General features: G+C 42.4%; 3 protein-coding genes across 4 annotated transcripts in view; 2 read left to right on the forward strand and 1 right to left on the reverse strand.

Moving 5' to 3' along the window:
- Window positions 1-27805, forward strand: part of LOC126561545 (probable 60S ribosomal protein L37-A) — a 450882-nt gene that overhangs the window by 393806 nt on the left and 29271 nt on the right. The window lies entirely within an intron of this gene.
- Window positions 1-27805, forward strand: part of LOC126561695 (cecropin-B) — a 328190-nt gene that overhangs the window by 161009 nt on the left and 139376 nt on the right. The gene's annotated exons all lie outside the window — the stretch shown is intronic.
- The window catches only part of LOC126560212 (protein gurken-like), a 473091-nt gene that overhangs the window by 89539 nt on the left and 355747 nt on the right, over window positions 1-27805 (reverse strand). The gene's annotated exons all lie outside the window — the stretch shown is intronic.

The following is a 27805-nucleotide window of genomic DNA, read 5'->3' on the forward strand; positions in this document are numbered from 1 at the left end:
CAGCTCGTATTGTTAAAAAATAATGAGCCACTACGAGCTATCGGCTAGCTATGCGACTAGCTTGCTTTTCGTGCGGGTGCAATACAGATAGGTCGGGTAAGTGGCACTCGTACTGAGTCATTTTAGCCATTTTCTAACTAACTACCGTGCTTAAAAAGCTATTTTGTTGAAAAAAATGGCATACTTTAAGGGGTAACAAATTTGTTTTATATTTCTTTTTTGCTTGCATATTTATAAGCCTTTTTGTGTTTTTTTGGCAAAAAGTTACCAATCACCGAGTAAAATATAAAAAGCGAATTCAAATAGGCATTAAAACAAGTCAATTGTTGCTCCAAATTGTTTGGCTGAGAGCACACTGTTCAGCTTTAGTGAAATTTGCTGTGCTTTGCATACATTTAGGCGTTTTTTCTGCATAGTGAGGAACAAATTTCATCAAGCGGGGCCTTTTCGAGCCTTTTTCCCAATTTCTTTATGGATTTACATATATGGCAGCTGTTTGAAGTTGGATCGTCAACAAAGTGTAAAAAAACAAGGTTAAACATCAGACTCATCAACGTATTTACAGTTTCTAAAATTGAGGTTCATCATACTCTGTTGCCTACATACTGTTGGTATTTATTATGCCGATCACTTTATAAAGTGCACTGAGCCTCCCCAAAACGGTTGACATTACGATATCTCACCCGGTTGCGTTTCAACAACGTTTGAGTTGCATATAGTATCCAATCGGTCAAAACGATACGTCTGCTGTCATCATGAATCCGTATCACGCTCAAAATTAGAGTAAAATGTTTGCTCACAACCACTGATAGAAAATGTTGATGATATTTTGCTCGCCGATCAAGACTGCCCAGCCGTTTAATTGCAAACCGGTTTAATAATAAAACCCGCACTTAAACTCTCACTAGCGCCTAAATGTATGCAAACGGGCTTCCGCCATCAATGCTTCCAATTTCCGTAGGCGGAGAAAAATGCTAATGACTTGGCGTGGTCTTGCCTTTGTGCACAGCTGCCTAGGGAGGGGGTTTGGGGGGGGGGGGGGGGTGGTTGAATTTAAACGCATCCCAGAAACCTCCACTGAAACCTCCTCTTTTCATCTGCAGCCGTATGAAATGTATCTTATTTGGAGTGTCAAAAAAAGTAAACGCGAAGCTTCCTTTTGCAAAACGATTTACACTCACACACACACATACCCATTGCTACTGAAACTACTCTTGGTGGTTGGGAGGGAGGTGGCAAAAAAAAACGCGAGGTACACGACCGGTTCTCGGGCGTACAGCACGATTGCTTTCATCTAGCCCTTCGGAACCGAAAGGGAAGGCCACGTGACCGTTTTGTGACGCGCTAATCTTACGGCCAAAAAGCGAGCAATTAGCTAATTACTCAACCGTATGCAGCGCTCCCCTTTGCGTTCCTGTTTCTGTGTGGAGCTGCCGGTAATTTGCAGCAATAGCGCAGCAGCTGATGGAAAATGCGCTGCGGAAATGTACAGCGAACAAGCACGGGTGGGGAAAGTCCTTTTTCTTTTTGTCGTTGCAGCGCTGTGCATTGCAAATCGGGTGACCCCAGTATAAGTGTGTGCATGTGCTGGGATGTGGGAGGGGAGGTGGAAAGCTAACAACAACAGTAAAAAAAGAGAGAAAGGAAAATATATTCAACGAGCGACTAGTTTCGCTCGGGGAGGGCCAAATCGCCTTCGAATAACTTTGATCATCCCGAAATGTCTCCCGGAAAAGACGGTACGTCCCGTTCCGTTAATCCTTCTTGCCTTCCCATTATTTTTTTCATCCCTTACAAGTCCCACAAAATGGCGTCTCACTGTTTAAGGATTTTCATTTCTATAAATAAAACTTTTTAGAAGCTAAAAACTCGTTCGTTCGTTCACTTTTTTTACATTTACACACGTTTTTAGCCGGTCTGGATTTGAATGCCGTTGTGTCTTTCTCTCTCTCTCTCTCTCTCTCTCTCTCTCTCTCTCTCTCTCGCTCTTCTTGTGTATTGAATCCTTTTTGCGTTGAATTTTCTCCAGCTTTCCGGCACAGTAAGCCTCCTACGAGTGGGCAGGATGGGTCTGGGTGTGAGACGAAATTTTGCCCAAACTGTTTTGGTCCGGATGCCTGAGCATTGCGGTCTTCTTTCCGGTCGTCATCTACCCTGCTCGGAGGGTGATTTCATTGGTTGAGGAGGAAAAGTGGAAGTGTTTTGGGAGTGTAACATTTCGTCTCTCGTAAAACTTGTCGCTAGTCAACGCGCCCGGAACGGCGTGATAGTGCCACTAGGCCCATTCGCACGACCGGTGACTATTTCGGTTTACTGGCTTCGCTTTAAACGTGAAATCTCATTTCCTTGCCGGGTTGTAATACGTGTGTGAGTGTGTTAGAAATAATACTGTTTTTTTTTCTATTGGGGAGCACTTTGCCTCCTCCCTTCATATTAATCTCATTTTCGTTCGTGCACATGGATAGGGGAACAGTTAACGAGAATAGTTTATTTCCAGTTAGTCTAGAATACTTTTTTATAAACTTTGGAATATAAAAGCTGTATGATTTCTAATATTTTAGATACATATATGGTATAGTTTTCCCTTTTTTATAAGTCCTTTTCATACAAACTTTCTGCGTAAGAAGATGCATCACTTACTAGCAATGTGAACGTATACGCCACAAAGTATGCAAAATACACTAAACTGTCTCAGCATCTCTAAGATAAGTAAAATAGATTTTCATGTAGTAATAGTTGCATACTTTTGGGAGCATAAAATGCACAAAAAAGCAATTTGGCGTAGAAAACTTAAAGAACCGAATGCTTCTGAATGTAATCACTAATTATTTATTTAGGTTTTTTGTTTTTAATTGTTTAATTCTCCACTCTTGCAAGCAACATATATATTTATGCAAAACTTGAACCCTTGAACTTGAAAAGTAAGCAACATGCGCAAAACACCTAAAAAAGCAGGCTAAAGAGTAATAAAGGCCCTCAAGTTGTACGGGATTCATCTCATGCAAGCTTGTGTGAAAAATCATGGTAGATTGTAACCATTATGCAAAGGACATAAAAATATTATTTAAATAAATCATTATTAAAATGAGGAAAGTTATTTGAAATTATTGTTAAGTGTCGCAAAAGCTAGCTTATTTATAACACTAATTTATAAAAACATTTCACTAACTTATTTCATCATTTAAACGAGACAGTTCATACTGTAATTGATATAATTCTATAGTGAGTCATATTTTTTAATTTAAATGGCTCAATATACGGAATGAATTAATATTTAAACATGATTTGAGTAGAATGTTTATTCTATTTATTTATATTCTATAGTATTTATTATTTTAATATTTTCAATATGTCCTACTCCATGTTCACAAACGACTGTGGAGCTTGCATGTAAGTTTGCTGCGTGCAGCTTGAGGTCCTATATTACTCTTTAGCCAAAAAGCATGTTAAATAAGTGCCGATTGCATATCTTTAGGAACTAAGGACAAACTACGTGTGGCATTGCAATTCATATACACCATTTTGTAGTTTGAACAGATTTGAATGGTATTAAATATGATTTCATTTTGTCATAAGTTTTCAAATTAAATCATAACAGACGGTCTTTTGCCAGAGGAAACGGTAAAGAAAAATGGAACGAAGGCAGAGTGCGAGAGAAATATTTTTTCCTCTTCCGTCTCCGGACCCGATTTGAAGCGTTCGAACGGTCGGTGGGTTATGGGTAGCACCGCTTTGTCAACTAATCCTCCACATCGCATCCGAAACATGCTGCCGATACCGGTATTGGGATTGGGGAAAAAAGGGGAATTTTATTTCGCCGGAAATGAGACGCTGATGATGAACTGTAAACTGTTGCCAGCGATGGATTTTTACGGTGCAAGAAACCTACCCCAAGAAGGAAAGCATTTAGTGCAGTAAAAAAAAGAAAGAAATGTAAATTTTGAAAAACAAACTGAAAGCGTAAAAAATGAGTCAAAAAAAACTTTAACTTAGCATACATTCAGGCGCATAGTAAAAAGTTGTAAATTTCGTTACTCGGCGAAAGAAAAAAAAAAGCAACTGGCATTCCAATTTTCAATCGCTTCGAGCCTGCTGGATTATTAAAGGCAGTTCATTGCAGTTTTCTTCCACCACTCTTCCTTCTGATTTCGCTCTTCCCCCTCAATTTTCTTTTTCTTATCGCTATCGCTGGTGGTTTATTTGATACGGGATGGAGAATAATTTTCCTAATGAGGCTTTGGTTGAAGTTTTGCACAGGATAGTCCACCGGCTAGTGTTTGACTATTTTGTGAGTCTCTGTCCCTTTCCAGCCGTTCCCCGTGGCAGGAAATGGATCGCGAGAACGAGGAGGGAACGTTTGCACTTGATCAACGAGAAACTTAACAACCTCCTAAAACCGTCCGCTACTTCAAGCGGATCCAGCATCTTGGGAGGGTAGCGTTGGTTTTGGAGTATGTTTTTATTTCCTTTTGCCTGGGATAGTGCACAAAAAAGGTTTTGACTCTATTTCCTTTTTGTAAAGCGAGAGTGTTGAGAAAATGAGTAAAGATTTTTGTTTTGTTTTTGCTTTCAGGCGAAATTTCGCCGAGACCAAGTAAGCAAGTAACGATCGGGGCAGATTGAGGATAGCGTGGATAGGAAGGGAAAGTTTGTAGATGAAATGTAAAAAATTGTTGAGGGCTGCAAGCGCGAAGCCAATGTTTTTTTTTATTTTCCTCTTTTCTCTTCACGAAGTTATTTTCGGTTGGTTCGTTTTCTTTTAATTTGTTTTTGTGTGTATGTGTGTGTGTGGTGTGTGTATGAGCATTTTCGGGGTGTCTTCGCTTCTCTAGGGAACGCTTAAACAAATTAGTTTAAGTCACCGTTTTTAGGGGATGCTCTTGGCGACAAAGTTGAGCCGCAGCTAAGATTCGCAAGCAATGTACTCCCCGATTCCCTCATCGCTTGTAGATCGTGCTGCCTACCTTTAGGCGTATAGGGTGTTCAGTAAATAGTAGCAGCGGTAGTTGTGCTGCTTGTTAATTAATTTATGATTTCCAATTTGCTGCTCGCTGCTTCGCCTGGCAAGCTTACACTAATCAATCGGCCCGGATTGTGATGGAAAGGCTCGGGAAAGTGGTCGATTGGGTGGGGAAAGTGCATCGGTGCATCGGTGGAATGAGGTGGTAGAAAAATTAACTTTGATAGAGTTTGTGTAAGTCAGGCAAAAGTTTCTCCTGCTCGATGCACTTGAAACGGTTATTCAAACACTCTCTCTCTCTCACACACACACACACACACACACACACACAAGTAAACTCTACTTTGCAGTGGGTGTTATTAGAAGCAAACTCACAAACTCGTGCCTCGTTCACCAAGCACAAGAAACAAAAAAAAAAAACATTGCAGCAGGCAAGTCTTGTGAGTAATTTAGGATTGCGACATTACAGTTTGGTCGTTCAGAGCACCTTCAAAGGGAGGCTAGGGAATGAAGGAGAAAGGGAGGAAAAGATGGAGATGCTTTATATCGACACACATACACCAACAAAACTAGTACTACACTTTTTTGTGTCATTTTAGTTTAGTCGCAAACCATGGGCCAGAGCACTTTTTTCATCACTTTCCTTCGTAGAAGGGCAAGTTTTTTCACGAAAGAAGTACACAAATACACACACACACACACACACACACACAAAGATAGTTTTGGGGGCGCTTCTGTTTCATGGACTGAATACATCTATTTTTCCATTAGATGCTTTAGATGCTCACCAACTACTCTCCAACGATCGGTGCTTGGAAGTGGTGTTTGCCTACCTTCAGGCGCTTCATTACTGATTGTTGCAGTTGCAGTAAAACGTTAGTAGGGAAGCGGCGGAACAACACAAAGTAAAGTAGAAAAAAAGGAAGAAAGTCACAAAAAATACACACACACACACACACACACACACACACACACACACTCACAGCCAACCTCTCGAACTCTCGAATCGTTTTCGTACCGAATGTGTTCCTATTCGTTTTAATTAAATGCATTTGACGCACTCGTTTTCCGTTCCTGCCCAGTCGTGCTGTGCTTTGAGACAGGGAGCTTGAGTTTTTAAGGCGAACTCCCTTCTCCCCCGCTGCTCCCCTCTTGACGGAAACGCCCAGTCGAACAGGGTACCGCATCTCGACAAAGCAATAAATTCAAGAGGGTTCGATTTATCTACGGCGACTTATTGCTGCTGCAAAACGGGGAAACTGAGTAACCTTTTCTATCGGAGTTTGCTCGTGCCCTGCGTTTTCACTGACATTCTTTCGCCCGTCCACACACCATCCCCGAAGCTGCCTCAAAAGCCGGCACACTTGCCGGTTGGGTAAATATTGGTGCTCTTTTGAAGTCGAGATACCACAGTGTCTGGTTGGGCCTGGGTTGGGAATGGATTTTTCTCACAAGATTTTCTCGAGTGTTTTGCCAGTTTGTGGCCGTTTCACGTTTTGGATGAACGCTGCACCGTCGAATTCTGCACAGGGAAAGAGGGCGCAAGGGGAGGAGGCAGTAGGTGTAATAGATATATATTTAGGAGATGTGTCCATATGTGGAATCGTTCTTCTGATACGGTTGCAGTAGCGATGTGTGCCTGGTAGGTTTAATTGTGAGACCATCATGGTTCATGGTAATCGATTGAAGTTGGATGACGAGGCAAAGATCGGAAGTTGCAACATGAAACAGTTTAATGTGGTTGCGTTTTTAATGAACTGACTGGGAGAAGATTTTGGATGAAGTAGAAGTATTATAACTTTAAAGGAGAGGTTTTTTTCCCAGACAGTTATAGCTTAAGATGTAAAATTGAGAAGATTAACGCTACGCCGAAAGGTATGCAAGTAGTAAGACTCAGGACTAAATATGAAGCTAATAATAACGATTTTTTTGTTACAACTGTCGTTAATTGGGAAGATTCTTCAGATAGCTTCAAACATAATGTGTCTTGTGATCTTAGAGTAGCAATTTGTTACACCTAAAGGTATGCAAACAGTATGGTACAGGAGTAAAAATGGAAATCAAGGAATGGAAAAAAGGGTTTACTTTTTACTATTAATTTATTTTAACGATATAATGCGAAAGGGAAAATAGTTTACAAAGTTAATCAATCAATATTATGCATAAAGTAAGCACACAGCAGAATATGAAATAAATTAATGACATTTCAAATTTGTTTACAAGACAAAAGTGGCAGAATGTCCGAAAGCTCTCCAAAAGATTTCAACAAGATCAACGAAATAACTTTTCCCAAGAGGTTTTAGTTTCTGATAGATCCCAAGGATATCTACTCTTAAGCCTAAAATTATGCAAAATGTAGATATGACAAAATATTGAAATTTTGCAAAATAATTTAGAAAAATTGTACTGAAAAAGACGCTATTAAAGTCAGAATGAAATAACACAGCAAAAGTTGACCTAATAAAAAAAAAAAAGTAAACAATCAGCTGTAGCACAAGACGGCTCGGCAAGATGATGGCACACCGCCACGACACGTTTGACACGTTGTCAGCCCTTACGGTTCGTGCAATCACGCATCCCTTACCCACTAGTTAGCTGGAAAGTCGGCAGAAATCCGAGCATAATTTGTCATCAAATATATCCAATTTGTTATCGAGGTGAAAAGGCGAAGACATATTGTGACGACGTATGGGCACTCGTACGGGCCTGACAGTTGGGGCTTTCTCGTTCCTCGCGTGTCTTGATATTTACGTCAACCGCTCACCTGTTCTAGTAGGCGAGGTACGTGAAGATGTGCCAGATTTTTGTTGCTGTCTTGAACAGAAACATACACACAAGCAAACACATCTTTTATTCATCATAAGCCCAATTGTCATCCGGGGAAGGCTTCCGAAGACGAATGGAGATTGCAGGATAGCATCTGAATATGACGCTGTAAGTCATTTTTTTAAACTACAAACAAAAGCAAGCAGACAAAATCTCGTACGCTCGTGTGTGGGAAAAATATTTCATATCGTGGAACGACTGTTAGGAGGAGGAGTAGGAGGAGGTTGTTGTGGATATTCCAACTGTTTTCTTTTTGACTCGCATTGTGTGAGTACCGCCAATCATCGAACACCCTCTGACATAGTGGTGATTGTGATGTAATGTTGTATCCCGCACACCCTGACATAACCTCAACGATGCGATATTGCATCGCCACTACGTTTACAGTATACCTTCCTCGCGTGCGTCTAAGCGCCTAAAAGGCGGCAACCGGAAGCACACGCGTGTTACGCGTGTTTGGCAGTCTATTTATCATATCACCTCATTGCGAAGATTATACAAACAGCATTACAACGGCAGGAAACCACTTAACGCCCGTGCCCTTGCTCCTATGTATGTGTGCGTGAATAAGACTTTTTTTATCTCTTTCCATATGCGACTCACTTTTTTTTTTGCGGCACGCGTCAATGTGTGAAGGATAGAAATATCATCATGAATAAAATATGATTCAGGACCGGGGTCCCCAGTACGGCTGCTGTACCGGGTGGGAACTTGACTTGATTGATACGTCTCCGGAGGGAAAGCGAAACCCTTTGCATGGGGAGCGAATTGCTTCATTGTCTTTCGCGTGCCTGGGTGTGTGAGAGAAAATGAGGTTAAGAGCATGCTGCAAATGGCTATCGTAAAACAATTCGAACCTAACTGACGTTTTACGTCACCGTCATGGCGTCGTTGCATCCTTTTTTTTTTCTTTTCTCGACCTCAGAAAAGCATTTTGGACACTAAAGCACGAAAAGTAGACGAGAAACCCTCCCTCGTCCAATTTCTTGTAAAACACCCCACTCCCCCCCCCCCGCCAAAAAAAAACTAACACTAGCGGAAGTTAAAGTAGTTCTTTTTACGGTCTAGCGAAAAGCTTCCGTCGCTGATCCATAAAATTCCTTCTCAACACGCTTTACGAGCCAACACGGGGGCTTAGTGGCGTTACGTTTTGTGCTCTTTTTTTGTCGTGTTCGCACCGTACTGGGCAGGAGGCTGGTAATGGTGGTGGAGGATAACCTCCCTCAGTCGGAAAACCCCAATTTGATTTTCGTCAACGTCGAATAAAGTCATCAAAGATCATGTCACGGTGCCGCGTCGTCCTGGCGTCGGTGAGTCACATTGGCGAAGGCCCTGACGATTGGAGATACTTGGCGTGTGTGTGTGTGTGTGCGCGCGAAAAGGCGAATGATTGGGTTCGATTGTAATGGCGACGGCATGGTGTCTAGGTTTTTGGCGTTTCCTTTCTTCCTTTTGTTTACCCCGTCTTATGTCACCCTCTACACTGGAAACTGAAGATATCTGGTAAACGGTTGCAAGCGGTGTAGAGGGAGAAAAAAACACATAAAAATACTTTTCCATTCCTCCTGTTCACCGCGAGCGCGTTCACATGTATCTGAAGACTTCCGGCCGGGGTGTACGGTTCGACGCGCTTCGACACGCTTTTTCTTCCCCTTAATTTCACCATCGTTAGTACCTGGGCTGCTGCTGTTTCTGCTGGTTTGGGCCCCCATAATCTCTGGCTTTTAACCCCCCGAAGGGTAAGCCTGACGCCGGTGTAATCAAATTAAGAAGATTAAAGGAATTGATAAGGATATGGAGGGAAAAGTGTTTTTCACCATTTTTCTTTGCCCGATTGTGATCGCAAAAGAGATGAGATGGAACGTAGGTGGTGTATTGGTGGTGAACGAAAGAAGGGAGGGGGGGAGAGAGAAAGAGAGAGATAGAGGAGAGAGGGAAGGGAGGGTAGTGAAGCAAAAGAAAATTTAACGTGGTGCGGGAGGGGTGGTGAAGGCGGACAGCATAGGTAGGAGCGAGAATGAGGACTAAAGGCTAGAGAAAAATTCTGCTATAAAAAGTGCTATAAAAGAGCGCAAAATACAAACCTGCGAACATGTGTTTGTTGTTATTATTCTTTTCTTGCATGTTCTTCTTCTTGCTTTGTGATTGTTGTATGGAAAATCTTTTTCTGTCTATTCTTTTCAGAAACCCCCACCTCCCTCCGTCCCAACACAGGTGACAAACTTAATTTCAACCAAAACATCTTCATCTATTCTGCGACCGTTCGCTTCTCACCTTGTGATCCTCGAGTGACTCTTTTCCGGGTGGTAGCATTTCATTTCACTTCACCCTCGTTCTATATTTTCTCCTACCTATTCACCATCCACCATGCCCTGCTTGCCGCCTTTAAGAAGCTGCTTTCATCCTTTCCCATCGGTACGATAAATTCTGCCATGAAGGAACAAATCGAGAATCGAGAAAAGTAAAAGGGGGGAAAAATGAAAGAAAACCTCACGCAACACGCAACTCACACCGTGCCGTGGGCTGAATGGGACGACAAGCAAAAAAAAGTAGGAAATAACACGGTCTACCACATTATCTGATTCTAGCACGGTACGAGGATTGTTTTGTTTTTTTTTTGGTACAGTGAGAGAAGCGTAGAACAAATCAAAGAACCAAAAGAAAACATATGGAAAAATTAAATAAATTACTCTTACTACACAAAATGCGCTACATTTAGACGATTTTAAAAGAGATGATTGAATAAAGAGTACTAAAAATGGTGCAAATTGCATACATTTAGGCGTCAATTTGTAGTTTTTAGTTAGCAGTGTGAAATTCATAGCTGGAAATTGGTTCATAACAAAAGCAGAGCATGAACTAATAGCCCACAAAGCAAAACTATTGATACTTTTATATTTCGTTAATTGCATACATTTAGGCGTTTAAATGTTTCCAAAGCGTAACAAGCACACGTATGTCCGCAGTATTTCCCACCGTACCATGAGTGTTGAGCCGGAATATTGCCATCCGTGGTGGTATTGAATTGTGTGGAGAAGCTACCGGAACGAAAGAACCCTACTTTTTAACCAACCCTCAAGAAAGAAAGAAAAAAGACACATAATAAAATGAATTCCCAAATATTTTCAGTCGTTTTTTTTCCTGCACCACACACGTTAAAGCTAACTGTTTGACGTCTGCGATCTTTGGTTTTTTTTACATTCTTCTAAATCAAGCAGCGAAAGCACGTGCCCAGTACCCATCACTTGAGTGTGTGTGTGTGCGTTGTCGTCTCCAAGATATTGATTGATAAAAATCGCAATACTGGAAATGGGAAGAGAGAGAGAGAGACTCAACTTACTCCCACCTTGAGCTACACCAGATTGTGAAGCTCTGATCTTCACTTTCAACCTAGATTCGATTTGCTTCGTTTAGTTTCAGGCTATATGGTGTGTCGGCGTGTGTGGGTGTGTATGTGCTCTCCTTTTACCTTATTTCGTTCTGTCCCGCAGCACGCTCGGGATGATACCGAAGTGAATTAGGTTGATTGAGTCAAGGAATGTTGTTTTCCTTTGGTTTATGTTTTATTCTGTTTCACCGAAAATTCTTGGTTTGCCGACAACAAAAAAAAAAAAAAACAAAAAATAAAAACGAATCCTTGGTCCGTGAAGGACCATCACCGTTCTTATCGTTTGATGGGTAGTTTTCATGTCCCTGTTCCGGTTCCTTTTTTTTCGCTCTATCATTCTAAATATATCGCGCTCCCTCACGCTCGCTCTCTCGCTATATTGCGCTTCTTATCCTGTAGTTGAGCCGCAGTCGAGTAGCGTAAAATTGGACAAAAACCTTACCTTCCCATCAAGGATACGTTGCCGGGCACTAAGGTCTAAAAGCGTATCTCCGTGTGTGCTTTATCCTATCATCCACCATCTTGGCAAAGAAAAGGGGGACATTATCGTATTGTAGGCTTGGGTTAACGCGATGCTCTTAGCCGGATTGTGTTGACTTCTCAACCGGCAGACGACCAACTATTGTTGGCCTTTCGGCGCATTCTCGTACCGAGCATCGCAACTTCCCGAAATTGGCCCGTTGTGGCGGACCGTAATGGCGTAATAGTAATGGCCGCTTGGCACGCTGACGTTCGACGGGTGTTGATTAAGCTTGTTACTTTCCGCCCTGGCTTTTCGCTTCCATGCCGTGTAGCAACACACTGCCAAGGCAAGGTCACTCGTCAGCAGTCGGGTTTTAAAGTTCGAGTTCGAATTGTTCGACTTCAGCTTGAAATAGCTGGGCGCGTGCCAATCGCCATAAATGGTTCAGGAACGTGCCGCTAGGCGTGCATTTATAGAACGAGGGGAAGGAGGATGTATGGATTGGGGTGAAACATTGGGTAAACGGTGAAGCGTCAGGGTGATATAGAGCTGTAGCAACTCTTGGAAAACCCCGGCTCCCAGCGGAGAATTTCGGTACAGAAGAGTTGGATTATTTACTACCGACTCGTTTGCAGGTAATTCGAGTGGAAAGTTTACCTAGCCCGCCAACACACACACACACACACACACACACACACACACACACTGATGCAAGTTGCAATGCTAGTTGCAGTGCGAGTTCAAGCTGAGAGAATGGGCAATTTCGGAAGGATTAAAGTACCGTACCTTGGGGGTTGGTGGTGAAAAATCTTGAACTTTCTAACCGGGGGGTTTTCGGTTTGGTGGCGAGGGAGTCATAACAGGAAGGACCTGTTGGTAGAATAGAGCGAGAGAAAGAGAGATAGAAAGTGTGTGTGTGTGTGAGAGAGAGAGAGAGAGAGAGAGAGAGAGAGAGAGAGAGATCGCTCCAAGACCTTGGCCGTGCAAACTGCACGGCCTGGCGGTGGAACAGGCTGGTTTTTTTTTGTTGAAGCATGGTAATGTTACACCAGGCCAATAAAATGGTATGCCATGGGCACACGCTCATCTCACACATACCGCGCACATGTGGGTAAAGCGATATAAATTTGCATCGTGAACGGTACACATTTTAACCCTAAAACATTAATTAACGCGCTTTCTGCCCTACGTTCCGAGCGGTTCTGGGGTTTTGCGTTTTGCTGGTGCGCGGCCAGAGTTCCACACACTGACATTCAAACTCCGATTGCCTGTGCGATTGCGAAAAACGAGAACCCTACAAAGCGGGCACATACGGAATATCCAACGGTATGTCGGTTGGTCGTGGTTTCGTTGGTGCCTAGGCACAAAACCACGTAATGTCTAATGTTTTGTTAGATGATGTAAACTCACCTTCGCTGTACTGTTCACATTTGACCTCCGAAAACTAGCGTCCTGAAACGGTCTTCTCGGCCAAAAGGGCTCACGTTTAGGGGTGGTAAAATTATGGTAAAGTGATATTCGAAGGAACGTGTAACTAACGCATGCAGCCTGCTATCGCTACTGCCTGCCGGAAACGATGTAAATGCCAGGAACGTGCCCAACCATCGATACACTTTACGGTATACATCGGTATACGTGGGTAGGTGGAGGTGAAGTGGGAAGGTGCAGTAGCAGCAAACCATTACAAAACGCCAACCCTAAATACGGACGGTAATGGGCTGCTCTGCATCATTGCAAACACAACATTGCATACATGCGGGCGCGATAAAAGCGAACGCGTAGCGCACATTCGTTGCAGCGTGTGATGCTACCGAGCTACCTTTTGCAAACGGTACCAGGCCTGGTGAGATAGTGATGATGAGGATGATGATGTCGCCTTGCAGTTGATGATCCAAGGTCACGGTGCTATAGGCATGCAATGTCGAGCCATGCTCTAATTGCTTTCGCCCACCAGAGCATTCGAAAATGCGATGATTAATGGGAACGGACGGATTACTATCGGGTGGACAGATTTAAGCGCTTGCTAAATACTGCGCTAATCATGTTAGCATCAGCATCGGTTTGATGGAGAAGAAAAATACATACAGCGCGTAAGATATAAAGACACGTTGTTGTGTGTCCTTCTGCTCAGACGATGATGACAAAAGAAAAAATGTCGAAACAGGCACAAGTGTCTTGCAACACAGCCATTCCGCTCCGTCTAGTGGACATCAGCAATAAGGCGTACTTACTGCTTAATTTTACTACACCCCATCGTGACCCCATCTTGACGGGATATCCGGGTGCTTAATCACGATCATAAACGTGGTTTATCGATGGAAGCGATTTGTTTCATGGTGGGGTTTTTTTTTGTTGTTGTTGTTCGTCGTCCCTCACTTATCGCACCGTTGCTTGTCATACAATCAAACTGATGAGATGAAGATGTTAGCTATTCTTGGTGGAAGGCATACTCGGGAGATAAGGTTTCTGAGTTGCGGCAGTACGGTAGGTAATGTAATCGGTTTCCACACGCGAAACTGTTGTTGCGTGGTGGGGATGAACGATGAAGTAGCACTCGATTTGGATGAGTTTTGACGTTTATTGGGTTTTGTAGAGCGCAAAACGATTCAATTAGAAAGATGAGTTTGATTGTAGTATTTCATCATGTAATGATAATTCGAGGTCTTTGAAAAACAGCCCAGAGTTATGCAATACGCTCGTCTATCGTGTTTGTTATAGATCTTTCGATTAAAATATAAATTTGGGCGCTTTGCTTAAGGTCTTGATTTTGGTAGGTATGGATTTTGAAGCGCATAGAATTAAAAGCGATCTGCGATCGTTTGAAAGCGATCTGAATTAGTTGCACTTTGGTGTAAGTATGACGACGAAAAAAAGACACTGAAAACCCTTGCATACAGGAAACATCAAACAGATGTCAACGTATTATCAAAATGGAGCCTATTACAGCCACTTTTGAAATGGATTTGCAACGTGTTTACGGAATCACAGCAGCAAACTGGTTGGAATGAAAAATTTGTTCAGAAATAAAAAACTGGAAATCGACTACGAGTCACGAAGCAACTAAAAAAAAAAAATTAAAAAAAACGAGTAACATCAACCAGTCTGGGGCACAAAATTAGATTCGTTTTAACCAACCTCACTGAATTTACGCGGGCCACCGACCAACGACAGTTGCACTCTGAACTCTGGCACGTTGCGGAAAGCTGCACCAAGCACAAAATTCATCAACTGCCATAGCACACTGCCGACTTACGAGTCGTTGGTCCGTCATGAAGTGACGACGAATATCAAAACTAATCCTTTCGCTTCCATCATTCGGCGGGTTTTTCGGGTCAGTGTATTATTTTTGTTTGTTTTCGTGTCTGCCAGCTAGCAAAGCCATGCCCAAGTGCGAGCTTATAAATCAGTGGTTTTTATTCTATATTTTGAAACGAATATCTGTGTCCAGTTCCGCGAGCGCAGGAGCGAGAGAAAGAGAGGGAGAGAAAAAGAGTGACACGGATTTCCGAGGAGTAGTGAAATGAATCTTTCGTTAGAGCTGTCGTACGGAGGATGAGCATCTTCCTTATAGAAGAAGGATGCTTGACACCAACCTGGGTGGAATGAAATATGCAATTGAAATATTCAAATCATTTCTGCACATTGACACCCGGCTAGATTGGCGGGTGGTAAAGTTTTCAATCCCAAAAATTGGATAAAAGCGATGAAGAATGGGTGCATGAAAATGGTAAACGATTGTGGCGTTTCGTGCGAAACAGTTGCCAGTTTCGCTTTAACGCGTCCGAAAAATATTCCATACGTTGAATGAAATACAAAGTCATGCTCTGAAGCTGCTTGACAAGCGCCTAAAGTTATGCTGTTAGCCTTATAAAATAAGTGAAATAAATTATCATTTAGAATTAGATTTGATTTTTTCGAATTTAGTGATAACTAAGCGTCATGCGTAACAAATTCAACTAAATGTTTAAAAAAAAACAACGAAATGCAGTTACATTATCTCAAATCTATTTTTTTATCTTTTTCACGTTACTTTAAAAATCTCTCACACTAACGGAAGAAAATAAGAAAACCGACTTTTTGCAATAGAAAAAAATTCGGGCTAACTTCTTCTGATTCCACTGAACCGTTGCGCTTAAGTAAAGCTTGTTTCTTCACCTTTTTTCTCACTACCCACCTCCCCTGCTGCACGTCCAATTTCCCGTACATTTCCGGGTACAGGCAACCGCAAGGATCTTCCCGCCCCATGGGACGGAAGCATAAAACTTTATGAAGATTACATGGTAACAAGTGTACCCCGTTGTCCACTGTCCACTGACGACGGGTTTTCCTTGATTGTCGCTTCTCGAGATTTTTATTTTGCTTCTTTGCTTTTGCATACTGTCCAGTGTCCGGCTGATTTGGGGTTTTTGCTGGATGGTTTGATTTTACGTTTATATGTCTGTTCAGACAAGTTGGTTCGTTTGCGTGGTGCGTGGTTTTGTGAGCTGATGCCGTGATAATACGGAAAAACTCTTTTTCTACTCTGGAAAAAACGAGATGAAAGGGAATGTTATGGGGTGGAAGTTAGGGGAGGGTAGTATATTATTTGGGACGGGATACTATCTGCGATGTACAAAATAGTAAAATATCCCGTTTCTATTACTAATTCTAGTAACGCGCCTGAATGTACGCAATCTGTGATGCAAAGTTCTACGAATTTTGTAATTTACGTAAATTTGTTTGTTATCGAGTTACACGATGCGTTAGCTTTATGCTGTTTGTTAAAAAAGTAACTAAAATAAGTTTAGATATTAATTAAAATATTTTAAGCAATACGGCCTGGCCGTCCTTTATGAATAAAAAAAAAATTAAAATATTTTGATACACTTTATTTTTGGCTTCCGCGAGTTTGAGCGCAATTGAATCATCATTCAAAAAGCGCGTTTGACTAGGTGGCGGGCATGTTTCCATGGTCATGTAGTTGTCCTTCCCGGATCGGTAAACACTAGCGTCCCGATATGTGGTTGCAGAAATAAAAAAATAAAATAAAATAAATGCAAAGGCACCTATCGCATATGGGCGCAAAACCATTAGTAATGTGTGAAAAATAGATATAAATTGCTGTTTTCAGGTTCAGAAAGTGTGACGGTAATTAATTAATTCCCGTGTACCCAAAGCATACACACATACATGGTTAGCAACCCCGTTTGCACCGTCTGGTTCTGGGCAAAGAGTTCAAAAGTGTTAAATAAAACGATACAAACAGGGAGGAAAGAGAAAAAAATTACGCGGTAAGGTATAAGCAAGCAATTTATTTCATTTTGACAAATAAATTTTGATCAATTTGAGCGTCGGTGCAAATTCCGAAATGTTGTGGCTGACAAGGGAAACAAAGGATGGAAACTGGGAGACGGAAAAAAGCTCTCGTTTCACTTACATGCGCGTTACCGATCGGATCGTTCCCTGGACACTTGTAACGGGCGTGAATTGGAAGCGATCGAAGGAATGGAGCGCGAGCATGTGTATTGTTGATGTTTATTCTATTTTCGCAACCTGGCTGTCATTGACGATTGGGCCCGTTGGATGGTGGGATGATTAATCTTTTGGTCATAATTTTGCTGGCAAGGGATTTCTTCATCAGAGGATTTTTATCGTGCGCCTAAAGTTATGCAACGTTAAAGCTTTCAGAATTAAAGTGATAATCTAAGTAAAGAAATAACAATCTAGAAAAGCCTCTCGATCCAGTCAATAACCGATTGTACTCTTTTAATAGATTGCTGTTAATTTTTATTTTTACTGTTCCAGCCACGACTGTCCATTCGTTTGATCGGCACAATTTATTCAAAATTAAGACAGACAAACCACTTCCACACATCACACCATCACTGTCTAAAGCCTGCTTAAACTTAATTAAATTGTTACTAACTTTTTCCTTTGCCTCCAGCTGCGGAACGGCTATCCCATCAGAAACGTCACGCGAATCGACCCCGAATGTGGTGCGGGAGTTTTTAGGATTTAACCAGCAACCCTCCCTTACGCTAGCTCATTTTGCAGCCAGCTAGATTTAATTAAAAACCGGTTCACACACTATTTTCCCTCTACGGTCGCATGTGTGTGACAATGTTGTTTGGTGTGGAACCGGAACGAACGATAGAAGAACGGCACCGCTCTGTATCGTTCCGGAAAACTGGTGGCGTGGCTTCCGTCTTAGGCCAACGAGATTATCGTACATCACATGAAAATGAGCTGGCAATGACGACCGCACGGTTGCGAAATGTGGAAACAATGGACGGAGATAAAGCAATCCCCGGTTCATTCTTTACTGGTTGCCGGAGGGTTTTCTTTTCTTTCGCATCGCGCCGCAGCACACAGGCTGGAAGCTTTTGCAAAAGTGTGCAACAAAAAAAAAAAAAAAGGGTGCATTTTTATTGTATGCGTCAGTGAAGCTGAAGGATGTGTGCCGTAGAACGTACTGGGATGCCGAATGTGTAACTTGGTGGACGTTTCGTGTGCAGAAGTAGCATTGGTGAAGGAAAAGCCCGGTAAGAAGCTTTACAGTGTAACGGAAAATGTAGTGCCAAACACAGTGCTAAAGTTTTGCTGTTTTTGCTTTGAGCAAGCTACGTACAATGGAAGATTTTCTTTGGGCGCATCTGCAATCGTACAAGACGAGAATAGATTTAAGTGGAGATGCTTCTGGAGGAGAATTTTTGTAGAGGACTGAAATGATCAAGGAACAAAAAAAAAAGAAAACTAGAACAGCAGTTCTAAGAATGTTTATTTGAAAACATGTATGACGTGCGTATTGCTAACATTTAGGCGTACTTGTGTTTATGGAGCTCAAGTAACATTTTTGAAGCTTTATCGCTGCTCGTACGATGTCGTTATGGAGTAAAAACTTGTTTTATGATTAACAATTTTTGAATGTTTTATTGAAACAAGAATTAAGCTTTGTTAAGAACGAATTTCGGTGTAAATATTACGATACATTCGATATTATGTTTTTGTTCTTATTTAGAGGGCCAGTTCTCTAATTATGTTTCTCCGTATAAATCTGTATAAATATAAACTTTAAACTAATTGTGTTGGCGGTTAAAAGGTAAAGAAAGTGTTTTTTGGACGCGCTTATTTTTGAATGCGCCTAAATGTATGCACTATGCATGTGTGTATCATTTTGCATGAATGCAAATATAATCTGAAGCAGTTTGTTTTTTTTTTTGTCGTTCTAATACAACGAAAACAAATAATTAATCTATCATCGTGTGCAATAGATTAACAGCAACGAGAAGAACATAATACAACCACTACCAGAGCACACTAATGATTAATATACCCGGAAATGAATCAATATACGTTTGCCCGTGACTCCCGAATCAATTACAATACAAATTTCCACACACTGCACAGGGGTGCGCTCGGCTGTCCAAACAGGGAAAACGCAAACAACCGGACAACCCTCGGACGATCCTGCTTTATTCTTAACCCCCAGGAATATGTATGAAGAAAGCGCTCATCGGTTTCGGTGTGGTTGATGATTTTATTTTCCTTCCAATTTGCCACTTATCCATTTTACTTTTGTTGGAAGCCTTCCCTTGCTTCTTATTCTTGTGTGTGTATGTGTGTCTTTTTCTTAAGGTTTGTTCTTCGGGGGTGTTTTTTTTTTCGCTTCTTCTCTACTTTCCGTACCAATTTTCCCTTTAATGGACAAACACTTTTTTGTGCTTCCATGTGTGTGAGCGTGCGTGTATGGCTGAAGAATGATTTCCACACACAATTCCGTTGTGTTGAAAGCTTTCACGAGGGTTGAGAAGAGGAGCAGACACACATGGAGGTGGGAAATGGTTCGGGGAAAAGTGGAAAAAGGTTAGCACAAACTTCTCATTTCGGGAACCGTTCCGTTCGGTTGTTCGGGTGACCGACGGGAGATCCTTGTTTCACTTGTTCTATGGGAATTCCTTTTTTTTTGGTTTTTTGGTGGTGGAGTTGGTGGTGGTAGGTTGTTGGGAGTTAGGGAGAAGAATGCGTTACCCTTTCCAAAGGCAACCACTTTGAGTGTGTTTGTATGGGTAAGCGTGAATATATTATCATTAGTATTCTTCTCGCAATGGCCTTCTCTATTGCTCTTTGTGGGAAATGTGGCAGGATGAAGTAGAACACATGCCCACAGATACACATACACATACACAACGTCCTAGTTGGGCAGTTGGATATTGTTATTCTAGATATCCACATTCGCAACGGTCAACTTCATCTGCTAACCCACTCCATTCCCCCATGTAACCCCAAAGCTCCCTCTTTGTCAGGGTTCTCTACCCCAAAGTTAGAATTGGTGGCATACTTTCACCATCGATTTGGCATCAAGAATTATGAGCTGATGTTTTCTGCTTTGTGAAAATCGTTTGTGAAGTTTTTCGTCTTCACATACTCCCCTAAACTTCCCCCCCCCCCCCTCTTCTATCTTTCCGAGAAGCCGACGGAGCGAGAAAGAGGGCAAGCAGCGACTATAGGCTTAAGAAGGGCTTCACCCTTGTGGCAGAAACTGATTCCGAGTGATTGACTGTCCCTGCACAGTATGGATGCGATGGTCCACCACCGGGACCAAGCGCCAGGCCGGTGGGTGTTTCGAATTTTGATCTTCAAAAGAAAAGAATGTAGTCGGCGTATGCCGTATGCGCCTGAAAGTTTGCAACCCGATGCTGCCCTCACGGTTTACCTACTTCAGGTTGAAGAGTTTGCTTAAGCTCAAACCCGCACGCTGCATTGTTTCGTTTTTTTCCCCGGTGAAAGAAGGTGTGGAGAGTGGGAGTTAGGGATGGAAAAGAAAATGAAGCAAATGAGGAACACACACACTCACACGCAAGCCGAAAAGAAGAAGAAAATAAAAGCAAAAAACGAACAGTTTCTGGTTGAACTCCGACCGTTTGCAGCATCCAGAACTAATGAGTGTGGATAGAAGGGAGGGTACGAGATGAGAAGGCAGAGAGAAGGGGGGGGGGGGGTAGAGGGAGAAGGAGAGAAGCTACTCAAACAAACCTTAACCTCAAACAACTATACACGTGAGTCAATTTATCATTTCGATTGCTTCTGTGATGCTGTGAAAGAGCAGAAAAATAGGTAGTGAAGCGGGAGGTTAAGAGGGAAGGAGGGAACAGGGAGGGAGGATGAAGAACGAGAAGAAGGATGTGATTAGAGCTGGCAAATTTTCTGTCGTGCCTATCTTTAGGAGCACGGTTAAAGTTGAACCATTCCGAAGGGTGATGGTGAGCGTTTGTCTTGCTTTTTGCAGCATTTCAGGGGTAATTGATGTGCAATAGCAGAACTAACAAGCAGAATAGATCGTGTGTCAGTTGATGATGCTATATGGCTTTATATTGTAATATGTTTAGCCGTGTACAAATACGTGTGTGTATGTTGGTTGGTTTTTTATTCGAAATCGGTGAAAGTTTTCTAGCCAGCTAGAAACATTCTTCGATTATCCACCCTCTACACTTGACATTTTATTTCCGGGTTTGTGTGTTGCGTTTTTTCTTACGCTTATTCATTTTACCATGAAGACTAGTAGAGAACGCTCATTCCAATAAAACGACAGAATCGAGTAGAGTAGTACAAAACAAAACAAAAAAAAAACAAAAAAAAAAACATGCCCACAAAAATGGAAAACGACCCACCAAGTAGACGTTTGACTTTTCAATTTATTGTCCCAAGTCAAGCAACAAACCACTGAAACCGACGGCGCGGTGTGCACAACAAAAATCGAACGACACACTCGAACGCGTACTTCGGGCGAAGCGCGGAATAATAGATGTGCCGTTCGTTTCGCTTTGACTGGCAGTTTGCCCGGTGTTTTGCCGGTGTTTTGCCTCCCGAGACTAGCTGAGCTTCCTATTATCTGCACCGGTGCGGCCGGTCCTGTGAGCAGTCGAGAATGAAATCAATCCAAAATGCTGTGAAGCAGACGACGACGACGACGACGCTCGAACGGAACGGAAAATGACTATTATTTTATTCCATTGAGAAAACACTCGTTTTCGTGGCTCCCATCCTACCCGAATCCCGTAATCACTGCGCAACGAGGTTCGAGCAGTTGAGATGGCGAAAAAAAAGGAAGCCCAGGACATAGAGGATGCTTATGGCCAACGGAGCATAATAGAGGAGTCCGAACTCCGGGTACAGATACATCTACACACACACACTGAAATGCGCAACGAGTATTTTAATCAAGCTGTGCAGCTGAGTGGTTGCATCGGATAACCCCAGCAAACGTCGTTCTTGTTATTGGCTGTCTCAATTGTTCCACCTTTAAAGCGAATATTGATGGTTTGGCGAATCCATCGTACGAGAACAAGCGTCTCAACCGTATTGAACTCTACCTTTAGGCGCTTAGTTAGTAGTGGTGAGGATTTATTTGCGCTAGCATAGTAACGGATGCATTAGCTTAGTCTACTTTCAGGCGTAATTTGAAAATATATATGTTGTACTTAACAGCGGACCCGTCCCCCAGCTTGACTTAAAGACAGAAGGCACTATTCTACGTGTTCGGTGGCATGTGTGTGTTTGTGGGTGTGATGTGCGCGACTACCGTACCGAACCTTTATGGGGAAAGTTTTTCTATTTCGGGTTCTCTCGGTTACGGCTGGTTGCAGTTAAGCTCGTGTCTTGTAACGCTTGTAACACTGCAACAGCGGACCTTAGAAGCTGGACGAAAGAACTTTTTGCATGGTTTTTTTTTCTTCGCCAATCCCAAATTCGTTTCCTAGTCAGGCCAATTGTACGGACATTAGGAAACCTTGGCGCCAGTCATCCGGACAAACTGAACTCTCTTACATCAAATTAGGATTCGGCTTTTGGTTTGGCTTTGGCCGGCCAAAGTTTCCGCGGCGATACCGGACCGGGTGAAGGTAAAAGTTTGGCCAGCCAGAGCATTCGGCTTTGATTTATACAATGCAGCTCCAGCCGAGGCTGCTGGACAAATGGCGCGAAGGGAAATTAACCGATTCTAGTAGTTCCGTGGTTCAAGTTTCTGGCCCCTCGGCAAACAGTGTACGAGAACAGGGGAGGGCTTTGGCGTGGGGTTGGGTTTTATTTTCCTTTTCGCTCGCCCATTTCGGGAGAACTTTGGAGCGGAATTCAATATTTGTTTTGGGCCGAGTACTCCCGGGGACTTGATCAGGACGGGATCGATCGAATTCGAGCCCGAACTATCCGCATGACCGGGACTCTCGTTCCCGCTGGATGGAATGGAAAATGGAAAGAAATAACCGCTGAAATGTTTGCTTCCGCCATCGGACATCAACTCCGTGTGTATGTGTCTTTTTTTTTTGGATTGGGCAAAAGTTTCGACCTTCGACCAAACGTCTCAATGTGCCATGTAATGTTCGCCTGCCCGCTTCGATGTTGGCTAATGGAACCGAAACCAATAACAGTTGATGAGCACGAATGTTTGGCGTCCTGTGGGTCTTTCCCGATGCTGCATTCAGCTAAAGGATTCCGAGCCACGTTTGTGTGCTTGTGAGTGTGCGTGTATCGGAACCGTTTTCTTGATCGAGTTCAAACGGATAAATGCAAAAGTAACAAGAATTGTTTAGTAACTCATCGTTTGCTCTTGTCCCACTGGAGTGTTTGCGGGTAAAACGAAAAGACAAATAGCAAAAGCTGAGCGAATGAGTAAGTGTTTGCGCGTATGTGTGCACTTTAGGAGTATATAGATTCTATTCAATTTTACGGCAGATTGTAAGATTGTTTTTAATGGTGTGGCAAATTTCCAAGCCCATGTTACATGTTGGGAAGGAAAGGAAGAAGGAAAATTGAAAGGAATCGCTTTGGATATCGTGTTCTCGAAATTTAACGAAACAAAAATTATAAAACAATTGACAGAACGAATTTAATAGCTGTAATTAAGATATTACGACAATATATTTACCTTGCATATTGCATACTTTTGGGCGTATTCAGTTTTAGTACATATGATGTGCGTCACTTTCAGTTGCCAATCTTAATCCACAGTTCGCTTTCGGTGTGGTGTAAAATTGTAGGATAAATATAACGTTCATTATTTCTTTAAATGACAATAAGACAACGGTTACATCATGAAAAATAAATAAATATTACGATTTTACTAAGTGATTTTTTACTATTGCTTAGCGGTACAGATCGTCTATGTTTAGAACAAAGGATGTGGGAGGTGGGGGGGGGGGGGAGTTATTTCTGTGGCTAAATTAAATATTTTAAACAATGTTTGTTCCACTCAAACCCAGCATTTTGACCACACTGAAAATACAATGTGCGCTTTGCAAGCACATATTCAGGCGCTTTTCGCCTAACAAAACGTGACGTACAAATTGCGCCAGAGCAGGCTTCTTGATTCTTTCACCAATTTTTCAAATGTAGAGATTCGGTATAAGACTCGCGAAGCCTCCCTCACCGCCTGGTGATAGTTGCTCTTTACTGTATGTAAAACGCCCAAATGTATGCAAAGCGTCGCACATAAGGATACACAGTGTGATGCTAATGTGGTAAAAAAATGGATTATCAAGGACGATATGTACCATTTAGCACATTCATAATCGTCTTCGGAGGAATCTTGGTACCGGACTTGCATGATCGGTACTCTTGATAAATGACCACACATTTCGAAGAGCTAGGTTCATATTGAAAAGCATATTTTGCTTCAATTTTCATATTTTAATTGTATTCTAGGAATCAGTTTAAGCAATAATGCACAAAGTATTCAACGAAAGAGGTTTTTTTCTCATATAAGACGACCAGGTCGTGTTGCTAAGAAGCGAGTTTTCAATGAAAATGACTCCTCACAGCGCTGCACACAAATTGTTCTAGAGGGAGGAGGGCCTTCTTTTGAGTCTTTTACCAAAAATTCATGAAAATGAAGTAACAACCGCCCGTAATGAAATCTCTGTATTCTGTATACTCCGAACACGGCATTTAAATCCCCAACCTTTCAACGCGATGAGTGACTGCCGATGGGCAAATATTGATGCATTCGCTGCGCTGTAACACTTAGAGTAGAGTTGATTATTTGCCCAAGCACTGGTCGACCGGGTCTCCCCCACTGGCGAAAGACGATTGATCTAGCGTGGATCTCCGTGCTGAGCCTGAGCTGAAGAAACGACGTGGAAAACATTGAGCAGGTGAGTGGATGAGATAGATAACAACGGGAGGGAAAAAAGGCACACCGAGCTGCAGGAAAACTTCCCGACTGTTAAGATTCTTTCCGGTGCTTGAAGCCCAACACGGCGAAGCCACTGATTCGTGTTGACACGACATCATGATTATCAAACATAATTTCAAAAATACACATTTACTTTTGCTTTCGCTCGCTGTTACTTTTCTTTTTAGCTAAAGGAATTATGCGCAATGCGAAGAGCCGCAGTTGTGTGCTTTTACCTTTCTTTTTTTTTTTTGGGGCAGCTACTTTCCGATTTTTATGTGTGTGTGTGTTTTTAAATTGCGCTTAGAATAAGCCAAATTTTTGAAGGTACCACCATGCTGCAGATGTAGTATTGAATGAAACGTAATGTAGGATGAATCTTATTTCTGTTGAATAATGTGTACTGTACGCCTTAGTATACAAACGCGAGCGAGGTGAATTTACGCCTAACAGTATGCAATGTTGTGTTTCAAGACGCTTGGAAGAAAAAAGTCAACACCTGACTGAAGCCTTAAAGGTGTCGTGATGAGGTATTGATCCTCGATGGAAGTTTGCAAGGCGTTACTAAAAATTATTGCATACTTTCAGGCGTAACGAGCTAAGCCAGCCAACAAAATCAGTTTTAGGCGTGTTGTTGCGTGACAAATTTTGCTAGCTGTCTATTTATCTTGCAGATTCGTGCCAGCTGTGACGGATACCGAAGGTCATTTGCAAATCCGAAGTTTTTTTTTAAACTTCCTTGATGTACTCTCTTTTAACAATTCCGGCAAAAAAAAACACACACTCATAATCCGGATTGGGTAGAATAATATAGGCGCGCAAAAAATTTGAAGCATCATCGATTCGCAGTAGCGAAATGTTGTCATTTTGCAATCACTGCATAACGTCGATATTAGCCGCACCGGTGCCAGACAAGCGCACGACCAAAATACGTTTAGAAGATGCCCAACAACTGGCAGACCAAAAAACAATCCCAGAACTCCAAACATCCAAACATCCGATTTTCGAAGGCGACAGGTGTGAATGTGACATTATGCGGCACCGAACTAAACACAAATCTTTGCATCAGGTCCCGTCTGCCATCGTTCGTCGTAGTTCGGCCGAATGTGGAAACTCACCGGCACCAGATGGTTGGACGGAGTTTTTGGAGGTTTTCCTGGTACTTGTTTTGCAATCCCGTATCACGGGAACGTTGCGAAGATGTCCTGCTCAGGCGGAAACCGGTTGGTAGGACACGACGGGACACATGTGTCAAACTTTCAGCAAGTACCTTACCAAAAAAAAAAATGCAAAAAAGAGTAACAAACAAAAATCCCACCAACATCAAAAACGTAAAAGTCGATGCCGAAGTCTAAAGTTTTAGCGCCCCAAAACCAATTTTATTCGTTGGGCAAAAACCCAACTTGTTAGACATTAACATGATTACTTCCGGGTTTTTGGGGCAACATTCGCTTGCTGTCCCGCTCATTTTGTCACTTTATCGCATCATGTACGTGCGTTGTTGTCGTGCGAGAAAAACCACAAAGCACCATTTACTGCACTGTCAGTTGCATGATGTAGGGCACGCGCCCAGCCGTGCAAAATGAGCGAATCCTCTGGATGTTTCGAGGCCCGGTCGGCATGCATGCCGCAACGTAATAATATGCTCTCCGCACCCGAAAACCAAACATGCTCGTTTTCTAACCGGTGGACCACAAGTCACTAGTTTTGCGGTTAACCGTGGATGAATAAATTGAAATATTCCACTCCTTGCCGTATGGCGCTGCTTTGCCAATCACTCGCTTCATTGGAGAGGCGTGCACTGCTCCGGAGGCTTGCGGTGATTAGAACCATCCGACAGCGCGTGCTTCTTGATCCGGTTCAAAGGATCCTTTCTAGAGCGAATGAGAGTATGAATGAGATAACACACACACACACACATACATACACGAAAAAAAAACTAAACACGTAATAGATTTTTGCGGTTTCGGCTGATACGATACCGGTGTATGGAGGTAAACTATCACTGCGTGCTATCGGTTGGTCGGTGTATGCGAGAGGTATAAGAACCAGCTTACCGCCTGTTGCCAGCAGAAACCAGCCTCATCATTCGACCCGGTTGCAACCGAACTGACCAAAAGATCACCGTAACTCAGCGCAAAAAAGGTGAATACGGTACAGACCGTGTCTTCTACGGATGAAGTATTTGTTTGTCCCTTCATGTGTATCGTGTATTTTTTGCTCCTCATGCCAGGGCTGCCGGCATTGAGGGATATAAGGATAAAAAAGTAGTCATTAGTGGCGAAGGGCAATTAATCAACACAAACTCCGTTTTCCGCCTGTCGAACAATGGGGTGGAACAAGAGTGTGAAAAAGCAAAGCAGCAAGAAAAACTAAGATGAAAAAAAAGACCGGAAACATGCCAAATGGAAAAGGTGAGCACAAAACAAAAAAAATGCATGCTACAAAGCAGAAAAAATGAGCAGTAAAACCAGTAGTCCTTTAATCTGAATCGTTTTCTTTTTAGCTCATATACACAAACACCGACATCGGTAAGGAATCGATGCGAGAGAGAGAGAGAGGTGGAAGGTGTTGGTTGGTAATTTTCGTTTGTTCTACCGCGCTTTTGTGTGGAGTAGTGATGGAACAAGTGTTCCCGGTGCTGGAACCGGCTCCAAACGGCTCCAAAACTAAGTGGAACCCACGGTCCCGAAGTCGCCTCTGAACCTATGGTTTTTGTTCGTTTATTTATAGAGGCTTTGAGAGACTACATTCGCCTCTCTACTGTTTACAAAAAGTGGTTTATACTACTGCAAATCTATTTCGGATGTGGCTTATCTATTATTTCAAACTATTGCGGTTATGGTTAGTAAAAAACTTAAGCCATTGATTACATTTCTCTATATAAGTTGCTGATGTGTAAAAATCTAATATGGCGGTTCTGATGCAGTTTGTTGGGAATGGGTCAGGCGTGTAAGTCTTATTCGAAGGCGGAGTTGTGCTTGATGGTGCGGAATTTGTTGCTGAGCTCTAGGCTGTGCCAGG

This window comes from Anopheles maculipalpis, chromosome X, assembly GCF_943734695.1.
Source record: "Anopheles maculipalpis chromosome X, idAnoMacuDA_375_x, whole genome shotgun sequence".
Lineage (NCBI taxonomy): Eukaryota > Metazoa > Arthropoda > Insecta > Diptera > Culicidae > Anopheles > Anopheles maculipalpis.